Source organism: Marmota monax, unplaced genomic scaffold (genome assembly GCF_021218885.2).
Source record: "Marmota monax isolate L192 unplaced genomic scaffold, Marmota_monax_Labrador192_F-V1.1 WCK01_AAM20220418_F8-fsc00163, whole genome shotgun sequence".
Classification (NCBI taxonomy): Eukaryota; Metazoa; Chordata; class Mammalia; order Rodentia; family Sciuridae; genus Marmota; species Marmota monax.
Genome location: NW_026693660.1, coordinates 646494 through 660798, shown reverse-complemented (window position 1 = coordinate 660798; position 14305 = coordinate 646494). Strand labels below are relative to the sequence as shown.

Genomic DNA, 14305 nt, shown 5'->3' with positions numbered 1-14305 from the left:
TATTAAAACAAATACATAAATATATGTACTCTTTACTCTAGTAGTGCTACTCCTGGAATTTTAACTCATAGATTCAAAACAAGTAGTAGTCAGGGACATAGAGCAACAAGGAAGGTCATTGCAGTGTGGTCCTAGCTGGCATGCAATGGAAAATAAAAATGAAAGCCCTCCAGAAGGGGAGTGGACAAATTCTATAATGTTATTTGCACACCTTAAAATATTATAGGGCCTTTTTAAAAAGTGAAATTAAGGGTGCAGCTCAGTAAGAGAACTTGTGCACAGTGTGTGAGGTTCTGGGTGTGAGGCTCCATCCCCAGCCCGTGGGTTTCCCTAACCCTAATAAAATTGGGCCATGTTACTTACTTGACTTGGGTTTGCACAAGATAGTGAGAAAAGCAGTATGCGAAGCATAGGTAATATTAATCTCTTTTAAAAAGGCCTACCCTGTGGTGGGGATATGGCTTAGGAATTGAACACTTACCTAACATGCATGAGGTGCCCTGGGTTCAATCCTCAGTACTTCAAGTAATGGAAGGGAGGCTTCTATGTTAATGAATATGCTTGCATATATACATATGTTTAAATTACATGTGTTTAATTGAGAAAAGAAAGGATACAGACTCATTTGTTAATGTGGGGAGTTACTGGTGTATGGGGTAAAGGAAAGAAAAAAATGTATACACATAACTCAAACTAAAATTGCAAATGTGTGCTTGTATTATCTCTGTTCATTCACAGCATTTAAAAAAAAAAAAAAACTGGGAATTGAACGCAGGTGCACTTAATTACCAAGCCACTTCTCAGCCCTTTAATTTTTTTTTTTTTTTTTTTTTTTTTTTTTGAGACAGGGTCTTGTTAAGTTGCTGAGGCTGGCTTTGAATTTAAGATCCTCCTGCCTCAGCCTCCCAGGTTGCTGGGATTACAGGTGTGTGTGGCCTCAGCATTTTTTTTTTTTAAAGAAAAACTAATATGAAGTTATAAAAGTCTACCAACATTTCAGAGGGCTTCTTAGCCTCCTGCTGGATATCATAAAATATGCTTGCCTTTACAGTTCAACTCTAATTACTTGTCCTTTGTTGTTGTTGACTGAAAAATTGGGGTGAAGTCGTTCTTCATTTGTTTGGCATAAAATTTTTAAGGAAAAGCCTGGAAGTGCCTTAGAGAAATGCTGACACTATTTTAGCTGTCAGAACTAAAATACGATTTGAGTCTGTGTCTGCACACCAAACAGATCCTTGTCTGCTGACACTCTAAGGCTGCTTAGGTGATCTTACCTGGCCCTGTGCAAAATATGGCTTTCCATGTGAAGAAACGAGAGGGAAGTTTATGTAGCAAACCAAAAGGAAATTTTGGTTTTAGTAGTCTTTCAACAGATATATTAGGAATAGAAATTGGATCCCCCCCCCCCCCAACCACCCCACACCACTCTCAACATGACATTCATGTCTGGCACAATTATTTAATGTCAATATATATATAAAGAAATTAGTACCTTATATCTCTGATAATTTTATTTCTAATTTTATGGTTATTCAGATTATCTTCAGAGCTTATTAATGTATTTTAAAGGTATGTATTGAGGTAACAAGTCCTGGTTGTGATTAGGCATCTGGATGAGCCTGGATGGATGATAAGGCTTTTTGTACTAGCAGAAGGGGATGAATGTGAAGGAAGGCATAAGTTTGATGGTGTGCTTAGTTGATCATTTATAAATCTTATAAATAGAGCCACTTAATTTTATTTCAGTGTAGTAAATAATATTTGTACTATAATATGTCAATTTTAAAGTGATCATTACAATTTAAATAGAATAATGCACCATTAAAAATCTCTGAGGAACCAGGCATGGTCAGATTGTGAGTTCAAAGCCAGCTTCAGCAACAGCGAGACACTAAGCAACTCAGTGAGACCCTGTCTCTAAATAAAATATAAAATAGGGTTAGGGATGTGGCTCAGTGATCGAGGGCCTCTGAGTTCAATCCCTGATACTGCCCCACCCACCAAATCTCTGGGGAGATTCATCAAGGATTGAATGGTTGCCCTGTATTTTATTCTATGACAGACCTACCCACCCACTGCTGGTCTGCCCATCAGCTCATTTTGTTTCTTTCCTTCCTTCCTTTTCATTTCTTCCCTTCCCTTCTGATATTTCTTTCCAGAGGATGTTAGCTGGAAGTCTCAGTCCTGAGTCTATGTTATTCTTTTAGTTTTAATATATTATTAATTTCTATGTTGAAGAATTTTACATGGAAACGAGATGAAGTTTACATGATTAAATAATTTATGAAACAGCTACTTTACAAACGTAAGATTGATATAATTCACCTTCAAGTAAAAATTTCATCGGAAATAAAGTTCTCTAAGGAGCTCATACCAGGCTAGGAATGTATTTGGATTCTTGGAATTTCTCTGTAAAAGGGGGATGTTACCTTTGTTTTCAGTAAACCATTTCCTCTTAGAATTAAACTCTCACCAGAACTCTCATCAGAAGCTAATGGAATTGTTAAAGCCTGTGCCTATTTTGAATTCAGAAGATGTAAGGATGGGGAGGGGCAGTTAGAAAAAGAACCCCAAAATAGAGAATGTTAAACTATAAGAGGGTTCTTTTCCCTCCCTCCCTCCCTCCCCCCCTCTCCCTCCCCTCCCCCTCTTCAGTTTTAGGGTTTGTTTCCCCTTAATGCTATTTGCCTTGGTGCTCATGTGATCCAAGCTTATTAAAAATGCAAATCACTGGGCCTCCTGAGTTCTATTATTATTTTCGATACTGGGAATTGAACCCTGGGTTGCTCTACCACTGAACTGTATTCCCAGCCCTTTGTACTTATTATTATTATTATTATTATTATTATTATTATTATTATTATTATTATTTTAAATTTTGAGACAGAATAATACTAAGTTGCCAAGGCTGGCTTTGAAGTAGTGATCCTCATGTCTGAGCCTCACTGGGATTATGGGCATGCATTATTGCATCTGGCTGCCCTCAACTCTCGTTTTTCTTTATTTTGAGACAGGGTCTCATAAATTGCAATGATGGCCTCAAACTGGTGATCTTCTTGCCTCAGCTTCCAAGTCACTAGGATTGTAGGTGTATGCCACATCACCTGAATTACTTTTGAGATACTTTGATCCAGCAGAATACTTGTCAGTTTGCATTTTCAATAAACATCCCTATGGGCGATGATTCAAGTCCTTAGATGATACATTGAGAAATAATTTATCTTAAACATTGCTAAACTTAATGTGTTTATTTTTTGTTATGAGTGCCTTTTGGGGGAGGGGTGGGAGTTTACTGGGAATTGAACTCAGGGGAACTCTACCACTGAGCCACATCCCAGCTCTATTTTTTTTTTTTAAGAGAGAGAGAGAGAGAGAGAGAGAGAGAGAGAATTTCAATGTTTATTTTTCAGTTTTCGGCGGACACAACATCTTTCTTTGTATGTGGTGCTGAGGATCGAACCCGGGCTGCACGCATGCCAGGCGAGCGCGCTACCACTTCAGCCACATCCCCAGCCCCCCCAGCTCTATTTTTTAAAAAAAATTTATTAGTTATTGATGGACCTTTATTTATTTATATGTGGTGCTGAGAATCGAACCCAGTGCCTCACACGCTAGGCAAGCACTCTACCACTGAGCCACAACTGCAGCCCCCCAGCCCTATTTTATGTTTTGTTTAGAGAAAGGGTGTCACTGAGTTGCTTAGTGCCTCACCATTGCTGAGGCTGACCTTGATCCTCCTGCCTCAGCCTTCCAAGCCTCTGGGATTACAGGTGTGAGATGAATTGAATATTGCAGTCTTGGACCAGAACACAACTGTGAACTAGAGAGGCAGTGACAATAGTAAGTAACGACATTACTGCAATAGTAGTGCTGAAATCCACCTTTCTTGTAACCTTTTTAGTGTTCTTCCAGGATATTAATAAATCCAGTTTTGCCTCTCATTTAAATTTTTTTGTTCATAGCATTTTTTTAATTGCATAAATGAGGGGAAACACTAAATTGGCGTCTTGCTGCTTTAAATGGAATCCCCTACCCCCTTAAATACTCATGATGAGTAGCAGTAATTTTTTTCACCTCATTTCTTTTTTGTGTGCATGGGAGGCAACCCAGGTCTTACGCGTGTGATACTTATGAGCTACATTCTTTGCCCTTATTTCTTGCTCTCTATTCCTTTGTGTTTTTCTGTTGAGTATTGGGATTTTTTTTTTTTTCATATTGGGTTTAAAGAACTTTTATGATGCAGACAACCTTGTACCTTGTGTTTTACAAATTGGTATTTGCCCTTACATTTTATTTATGGATTTTAGCAGGCCTCTCAAGTTTTGTTGGGATAGGGTTTTTCTTTTTCTTCCCCTTCCTCCCTTCCTTCCTCCCTCCCTCCCTCCCTCCCTCCCTCCCTCCCTTCTTTCTTTCTTTCTTTCTTTCTTTCTTTCTTTCTTTCTTTCTTTCTTTCTTTCTTTCTTTCTTTCTTTCTTTCTTTCTTTCTTCAGTGAACTTTCATTTTATTTATGTATGCGGTGCTGAGACTTGAACCCAGTGCATTACACATGCTAGGCAAGCACTATACCACTGAGCCACGACCCCAGCCCCAGGATAGAGTTCTTAAGAAAGACCTTTTTGGTTCAAGTGTCTTCCATTTTTAGGGATTTGTTCTTTCATTTTTGTGGTGCTAAGAATTGAATCCAGGGCCTTGCGCATGGGAATTATGTAAGTACATAGCACCTCTGCTCCATTGGTCTGTTATTAGGCCAGCACTATCCTAATTGAATTATAACTTCATATAAGTGTTTTATATCATTTGATATTCACTTGATAGTATGCATGTCATATTTTCATTTGTGGAATTCATAGACAGTATGTTTACAAATTATTAGATAATATTAGCAATTCATATTTCTGTAGAATCTTTCAGAGTTTTACTAGTGACTGGGTTGTAATTGGTAATGTGATTTGCTGGTATTTTGGTCACATGTTTTGTATTTTTAACTTCATCTTTACAAAAAACCCTTTCTCCTCACTTCTTTAATTGAACTCCATTTAATTGCTGTCTGTTGCTACAGTACATAACCCTTTGTATTGTCTGCCTCTGAGCTTCTCTGTTCCCTTTATCTTGCTTTCTTAAGCAACTCACTTTGGGACTCTGTTAATTCTTTTATCTATAGTATATTTGGTGAAAAAAGGCAGATAGAAAGTTGGGTGATCTAGTTAGAACTGGTGTGCTTTTAGGTAAATTTTACATGTTTAATTTTACCACTTGGTAATGTTGCTGGGGATTGTTTTCCTGTTAAAATTCTTTCTAGGCCTGGGCTGGTGGTGCATACCTGCAATCCCAATGTTTGGAGAGGCTGAGGTAGGAAGATGGCAGGTTTGAGGCCAGTCTGGGCAACTTATTAGTGAGACCCTGTCTCAAAATGAAAAAATATGAAGGGTCAGGGATGCAGTTCAGTGGTAGAGCACTTCTGGGTTCAGTCTCCAGTATAGGAAGGGAAAAAAAATTGCCATAACGTGTAACTGTATTCGTGTATTATGTGATTTCATTCCTTAGAAGTTAAGCTTGAGCAGGACACAGTGGCACATACCTGTAATCTCAGCAACTCTGGAGGCTGAGGCAGGGAGGATCAAAAGTTTGAGATCAGATCCAGCAATTTAGTGAGACCCTGTCTCAAAATCCAAAAATAAATAAATAAATAAATAAGGGGGTAGAAGATGACAGGGAGGAAACAACATGACCATGTCAAGTCCTAGTTGTTAACCCATTTCTAAATCTGAGCTGAAGAAGAAAGGGAGAAAGAGAGCTGAAGAGACTTCTGTGCAGCTCCTTTGACTCCTGCTTTGCAACTTTAGGGCTCTGAAGGAAGCAGTAAAGGACATTTTCTCAGAAGCATGACCCCACCCCTGCCTGTTCAGGGTACCTGTTGTCTCTGGAGTGACTACTATGCAGCTCCCTGCTACTCCAAACCTCTTTCCTGGTTTGGCCTGCTTCATCTTTTCATCTTTTGAAGTTGCCTAGCCAACCCCTGGAGCCATTTACAGGAGGCTCTTGGCTCTCAAACACGAGTACTGGAGGAAACGTATAGAGAGAAACAAAAGTTCAGGCCAGGAAAACATTGTGAAATCGGAGCCCTGCAGTCATATTATTAAGAAGCAGAATTTGATGATTGAAAGCAGGGTTTGGAAAGTCACGTGTGTCTTTTTGATTGGTTAGGCCCTTCAGGCCTCAAAACTACCTCCCAGGTACTTGCAAATAGATGCACACATATACTTTGCTGATACTTTCATGAGGACCAACAGGTGTCACCCCCATCACTCTTATAGTCTGTGGAGAACAAAGTTGGTTCCACTCTCTATAGTCACTCTCCTTCAGGCCCATTGATTTCACAGCCTCCATGGTTAATTTCAGACAGTGAAGTTTTGGCTGGCTAATTCAGAGAATGTTAATTCCTCAGCTGGCATCTGAAGTACCAGGTGATATATGAATAAGCAACTATTTCAGATTGAATGCTGGTGAGTTCTTAAAAATAGCTTTGAACTATCACTGTCACTATCATAAATTTCCCACAGGGGAAGTTACATAAGATGAGAAGTACTAATAATGTCCTCTTCACCCCAAACTAAATTCTGCTTAAAACTAATCTCTGGAAGAACTAGTCAGGGAAAGCTAAGGCTTAGCCAGAATAGGGAGGCATTTTCTTTCTATGCAACATCAAGGGTTAGTGAAACCTTCCAATAGGAGAGCACTTGAATTTATCTATTTATGTTAGGATAGTAGCAATAACTTTCCTAGCAAGGTGATATAGACCTTAACCCAGTGCTACACTAAAAATATTCCAGGAAACACCAAATATCCTTACTTAAGATTTAAAGAAAAAAAAAAAGGTTTATTGTCAAAGTGATTTAATCTTTAACTTTTCATGTCTGTAAAATTTTACTTTTATCTCATTGTGCTACTCCAGTGTTAAGTACTTTAGAATATTAACAATTCAAATTTGATAATTATCCATATACCTTATAATAACTTATAAGTCTTAACTGTCCTATGTAAAGGAGGCATTATATTTTATGGTCTAAGATCTACGGTTTTCATTTCATTCCGAAGAATTAGATGACATACCAGTTTAATTGGTTTTAGAGCATTGCTGTATCACCATCATCAACATCACCGGAGAGCTTTAAAAAACCCCTCACTCCAGATCCAGAAGTAAAATCTGCAATTGAAGAAGTTCCCTGAGCTGCTAAAAATTATGTAAGAGTTGCCAGGAATGATTGCACACACCTATAGATCCAGCAATTTGGAAGGCAGGAGAATCACAGAGTTTAAGGACAGCCAGGGCAACTTAGTGAAACTCTGTCTCACAAAAGATCTGGGGGGCTGGGGATGTGGCTCAAGTGGTCGCATGCTCCCCTGGCATGCGTGCGGCCCAGGTTCGATCCTCAGCACCACATACAAACAAAGATGTTGTGTCTGCCGAAAAACACAAAAAATAAATATTAAAAAAATTCTCTGTCTCTCTCTAAAAAAAAAAAAAAAGATCTGGGGATTTGAAGTATGATCTCTAGTACAGCAAAAAATAAAATTATGCAAGAGTTACAGATATTATGTTTGGCTACTTCCTTTAGAGCCCTCCTCTTCCCTGAAGTTGGCTTTTTGGAGCTGTTACTGGGGATTGAACCCAGAGGCACTTTAAAAGCCCACTGAACCACTTCTCCAGTGCTTTTTATTTTTTGAAACAGGGCCTCAAGGTTTAGAGTTTTGGTAAATGGCTGAGGCTGGCCTCAAATTGTAATCCTGTTGCCTAACCCTCTCCAGTCACTTAGATTACAGGCCTGTGTCACTATGTGTGGCTAAATTGGCTTTGATTTAGTCATTAGAAATTTTCTTTTTCAAAAGTTTCTTAAAATGTGTGTGATATTGGGAATTCATCCTGGGGTGCTCTACCACTGAGATACACCCTCACACTCTTTTTTATCTTTACTTTTATTTTTGAGACAGTCTCTTGTGTTGCTTTGCCAAGGTTGACCTTCAATTTGAGGTGCTCCTGTCTCAGCCTCTGAGTCCTGGGAGTACAGGTGAGCACCCTGCAGTCATTGTAATTTCCTTTTTTTTTAAACCCAGGAATGCTTTTATTTTTTATTTTGAGAAAGGATCTCACTAGTTGCTCAGGTTAGGTCCTCCTGCCTTAGTCTCCAAAGTTGCTGGGATTCCATGCATGGGTAACCACACCCAGCAGTCATTAGGACTTTAAAAGTTCTAGGCAATTTTAGTGAGCATGCCAGGTTGATGTTCTCAAACCACCTTGTACATAGTGTCCAATATATTAGCCACTAGTGGCCGAATAAATTCATCTTACTTAAAAAGAAATGTCCAATATATTAGCCACTAGTGGCTGAGTAAATTCACCTTGCTTAAAAAGAAATAAGGGCTGGGGGTTTGTGGCTCAGTGGTAGAGAGTTTGACTGGCACATGTGAAGCACTGGGTTCGATCCTCAACACCACATAGAAACAAATAAAATGTACTGTGTCCTTTTACAACTATAAAAATAAAAAATAATAAAAAGAAAAAGAAGTAAAATTTTGCTGGATGCTGTGGCATGTGCTTGTAGTTCCAGCTACTTTTAGGCTGAGGAAGGAGGATCAAGTGGGGCTAGTTTGTGCAAACAGTAACCCTGTTTCTTAAAAAAGAAAAAATAAAATTCAAAGATTAATTCCTAGTTATGCCACACTTTGTGCTTTCTGTAGCCCTTGGATGGTTTGTGGTTACGGGATTGGACAGGGATAGTAGAGAATAATTGTAGACTCATCATCAGACAATTCTATCTTAACACTTCAAGAGCTTTCTGGGTAAATTGTAATTTTCAGGAGAGATTAATTTTAAGGAATGGATTTATGCCCTTTTAAAGTAGTTTTCTTAGGGAAAGTACACATCTCTATTTTGACTGAAAATACCTTTAGCATAGTACTCAGCTCAAAAGATAGAAGACTGAGATGGTGTAGACTAGGGATGTGGCTCAATGGTAAAAAAAATGATTGGATTGACTGTTTTGAGCAAATAACAGGCACACTAGTATGAAAAATCAAGGTGGATATTATACACTAGTTAATCTAGTTTTCAGTTTTGTTTCAGTTCTTATTAAGTTAGGTTCTTAAAAATGTAATTAATTTATTGTGTATGATGCATGCGTGGTAGGAAGTAATAGGATGGCAGGTTACTGGCATTAAACAATAGTAGGTTCTTCCATTTAGTAGGTTTGTGACCTTTGGTTTTTCCTGATGTATCTTTCACCTTTGTAAAGTATGGTTAATAATAAAAACACTCAGATCATAAGCATTATTGAGGTTTAGTGAAATAGTATATGTAAAGCCCTAAACCACCACCTTGTACATAGTAGGTTTTCAGTAGGAGATAAGTAGCATTAATAATACATTTGCTTTTTGAGACTTAAGTAGATTTAATCCTGTTTCGTTACCAGGGATTGAACCCAGGGCCACTTAACCACTGAGCCACATCCCCAGCCTTTTCTGTATTTTATTTATAGGCAGAGTCTTGCTCAGTTGCTGTGGGCTTGCTAAGATGCTGAGGCTGGCTTTGAACTTTTTTTTTTTTTTTTTTGAGAGAGAGAATTTTTTTAATATTTATTTTTTAGTTTTCGGCGGACACAACATCTTTGTTTGTATGTGGTGCTGAGGATCGAACCCGGGCCGCATGCATGCCAGGCAAGCGCGCTACCGCTTGAGCCACATCCCCAGCCCTGGCTTTGAACTCTTGATCCTCCTGCTTTAGCCTCTTGAGTTGCTGGGATCCTGGATGTGAGCCACTGCACCCAGCTTAATCTTGATGTACTGCCCCCACCTGCCCTCTTTTCTTATCCTGCTTCTGTTTGGCAAACTTCAGGGCTCTGGGTTCCTTATTATACTGTGAGTTGTCTTCTCTTGAACTCTATAGCACTTTATCATTCTCTCTACCCTGGTCTGTCAGATACTACTTTTCTAATACTACTGTCAGTCCTTCTTTTTTACTCAAGTTCTTTTCTTATCTAACATGTAAACATTAATGTTCTCTTTTTATGCTGGGGTAGTAAAACTCTGAATCTAGCCAATAAGCCACCACAACAAATACAAGCTCCATCTCCCTTGTCTATACTACTTACTGGATACCCTCACCTGTTTATTTCTCCCACACTTAAGGGAAATTCTGACTCTTAAACCTATCCCTTCTGTCTCTATAACTTGCACTGTTATCCATCTAGTTTAAACAGAGTCTTAGTACTCCCACACATCTAATTGAGAATTATTTGTTATTTCTTAATATTATGTCAACACCTTCTATATTGTCTGGATTGTAGTAGTCTATTTTTGTGTGTGTGATGGTAACCACCCCAATCTAGATCCACCAGCTCTTAATGGTAACTTCATTTCAACTATTTCTGTACATAGATGCATTCTTAGTAGACATAGTTTCTTTGAGACAAGGACAGTGCTTCAGTCAATGCAAGGCAAGTGAACATGAATTAACTGCAGGAATTCTGAGAAACAGATCATTCTGCCTTTAAGAGATTAGATTAATAAAAATGAGATAAATAAAAACTTGCCTTCTGAATTTCCTCTGTTTTCTGACATACAATTTGAATAGCCTTAAGTTTTAAATATATGTGCAAATAATTTAGATTCCTTGGAGGAAAAGAGTGACATAATTTTTTTGACATTTAAAACCAATTTAAAATTAGTTACTAATGGGAAAAAGTCATACTGACTTGATTTCTTAAAGCATGTAAACAGTACAAAATCCTGTGTGGTAATCACCATTCAGATGTATGTTTCCAAAAATAATATGGCTATATATCCTCTGTATGGATGTATTTCCATCTTTCTAGTTAGCAAATTGTCAGTTTAATTTCCCCAATCTCATTTTATCTGTTTTAATAAATGGCTTCATTTTTCACTAAAGTTTTTTGCCTACACCCAAAATCTTCCTTTCTGCTTTTCTTTTTCGCCTTGCATCTTCTCACCTACCTGCAGTTCTGTTATGCTAAGAGCATAAATCTTGAACCTAATGTCCTGCTATTGCTATAGTCCAAACCACCACTGTCTCATATCTGGATTATTATAATTTCCTTCTAATTAGTCTCCCTGTTTTTCTTTGCCCTCTCGAATCTATGCACTACCAGCAGCCAGGGTGATAAACATTTAGATCCTCTGATTTTTCTGCTTAAAGGCTTTCCCATACTGTGTCCAAGAAGACTTGACTTTTCGTTTTGTTTACAAGGCCATGCCTGATCTGTCCTCTCCTACCAACTTCATCTCCTACTGGGTTTCATCAGGCTTTCTATACTCCAGCCCTACCAGGGACTCCCTTTAGTTCTTCACCACCAGAGGACTAGCTTTTCAACAAGTCTGTTGCCTGTTTTTTTCTCCTCTGGTTAAATGGAAAGTACTTTCTGATACTTTTTGTATGGCTAGATGCTTCACATTGTGTAGGTCTCATCTCAGCAAGACTTCCTTCTCAAGTTACTCTCAAATTTGCATTAAAATATATTAGAGGTACAGCATTGAACCAGAGGTTCCTGTCCTTGATATATATGAACAGCATGGCATTCCACACCTATCGTTTGAATACTTCTTTAAAAAAAAAAAGTAGATAAAACAAATTTCTTCTAAGGTTGAGGAAACAAGTGTGAGGGGAACAGGGGCTTTTACAGGCCTGGTGTATTATTAGACCTACCAGGAGGCCAGAGGGCCTTGCATAAGTCTAGGACTAGTAAGAGTTGAGACTATAAATTGAGAAGTGGCAGATCAGTTAGAACCTTGTAAACTATGGCTGAAGTTTGAATTATTTTTAGTGGTGGCAATCTTTTAAAAGGGTCTCTCTGGGGCTGAGGTTGTGGCTCAGCGGTAGAGCCCTCCTCGCCTAGCATGTGCAAGACCATGGGTTCGATCCTCAGCACCACATAAATATAAATAAGTAATATAAAGGTATTATTTCCAACTACAACTAAACAATAAAAATATTTTTTTAAAGGGGTCTCTCTGGTGTATGTGGGAGAATGGGCTCTCAGATTTAAGAGGGAGACAAGGAAGTGTCTTAGTATGTTTTCTGACAGTCTGTATTCTGTAACAAAATATCTGAAACAGCATAGAATAGAAATTTATTTGGCTCATGATTCTGGCGGCCAGGAAATCAAAGAGGATGGCACTGGCATCTGCTCAGCACCTCGTGAGGGCGTAACAGGGCAGAGGGCATCACAGGGCAAGCAGGTCTCTTCCTCCCAGAAAGCTATAATGGGGATCTTCTCTCCTGATCTCTGTTACTCTTAATTACCTTCCCAAAAAGCCCCTCCTCTAAAAGCCATTAACATGATTTTTAAGGACTCAGTTTTCAGTGATAAACTTTAGCGATTTACATTCAATCCATAGCAGGGAGAAAACTGGTGGAGGTAGAAGTGAAGTGAATTCCTATCTTGAAGGTGTAGATCATAGAATTTGTGGTAGGAGTGGTTGTGGAGTGTGTGAGAGAAAAGTTAAGAGTGATACCAAAGCTCTTTACTTAGCAGCTGAAAGAAGGGAGTTGTAAAACTACAGTTGACTGAAATGGGGAGGACTAAGAGTATGGAATAGTTAAGGGGTGGGTGATAATCTATATTCAGGTTTTGGGAGCATTAAGTATGTTTATTAAACTTGCTTGTTGTGTCAGAGGTTGGATATACTAAGCTAGAAAGAGAATTTCAGGAGATTTCTGAGTGTAATGGACTCTAAAAACCACGAAAAAAGGATGCAGTCACTTAGAGGTTATTCATTACACTTTTTTTGGGCTGTGCTGAAAATTCAACCAGGGCCTCATGCATACTAGGCAAGTACTCAACCACAAAATATATCCCCAGCCCTACACCTAGTAATTTTTTTAATAACACACTGTTTTTATGTGTGTTCTTCACTAATGGCAAGTTCAATGAAAGCAGAAGTCCCTCATTTGTGAAGCATAATAGGCACACAGATGGTTATTGAATATGTATTGGAATATAGAAATCCACACACACCCCCTTTCATGACTGTATTGCAGAACATTATACTTATGTAGATCTTTTCATGCTGCCAATAAAAATATGTAAGTATTCTTATAAGTGATATGTAAATTTGACAAATTTTTAAAATGTCGACATAGCTTACAAAGAGTTGGTTGCATTTATAAGAGTATTTCTTTTCTTAAAATTTGGCCACAATAGCATTATCCACATTTTCCTCTATAACAGTTTACTTAGTGTGTACCAAAACAAAACAAACAAACAAAAAAACATCAGCCCTGCATTTCTTCCCATAAAGAATACTACGGCTGCTGGGGCATCAAGAATTATGTTTTAGTTTTAGAAGCTTTTTCTTGATATGATTTTATAGTTTGATAAACTTTTTGTCTGAAATTTTTCATATCTAAGGCATTTATTTTTCTGTGGTTTTTATTGGTACATTTTAATTACGCATATCAGTGAGATTCATTGTCACATATTTGTTCATGCACATAACAATAAAATTTGGAACTTTTTAGAGGGTACATGCTAAAACACCAGTGCCAGGTGTCAGGCTCATTCCCGTCTTGGCTCTGCCACTTACCACATTATGCTATCACAAGTGCACCTCTTTTCCTTATCTGTAGGATGGGCCAATTGAGGTAATAAACATAGTTTAGCAGTGTCTGGCACATAGTAAGAGGTCAAAACAAGTCAGATAATATTATCATCAACTGAAGCACTAACTAGATTTTTGATATTTTGCACCGATGTGTGAAGTACTTTATAATTAAAGGAATAGAAAGTTTATATTAAATTTATATTCTAAGAAAAAGGCCCCTGAATAGTGCTGGCATTCTGGTCAACAAGCCATTGTCATGGAGTCTTGTTTGTTTATGGAGAGAGGAATGTTGAACTCTTAAATTTAATGTGAAATTTTGTAAAATCATCATTTTTCTCCTTTTCATGGACTCAGGAGCTACACTCCCAACCCCTGAGTTTGTATTTTTAAAAGGAAGCTGTCTGGGGGCTGAGGTTGTAGCTCAGTGGCAGAGCGCTTGCCTAGCATGTGTAAGGCACTGTATTTGATCCTTAGCACCATATAAAAATAAAATAAAGGCATTCTGTCCATCTACAACTAACAAAAAAAAAAAAAAAGGAAGCTGTCTGAGTAGACAGAAATCTTGATATTGCTGCTGGATTCAAGAGACAAACTTAGTGTGAGTGGCTGTTAGTAATTTTAGTTAGACGTATAGGTAATAGCCAGTGTCCAAGGTGATCCACAGTGACCCTAGACTACTGATGTTCATTC

General features: G+C 38.1%; 1 protein-coding gene across 2 annotated transcripts in view; it reads left to right on the top strand.

The window, feature by feature from the left end:
- The window catches only part of LOC124103263 (chromatin remodeling regulator CECR2), a 147121-nt gene that overhangs the window by 54546 nt on the left and 78270 nt on the right, over positions 1–14305 (top strand). The gene's annotated exons all lie outside the window — the stretch shown is intronic.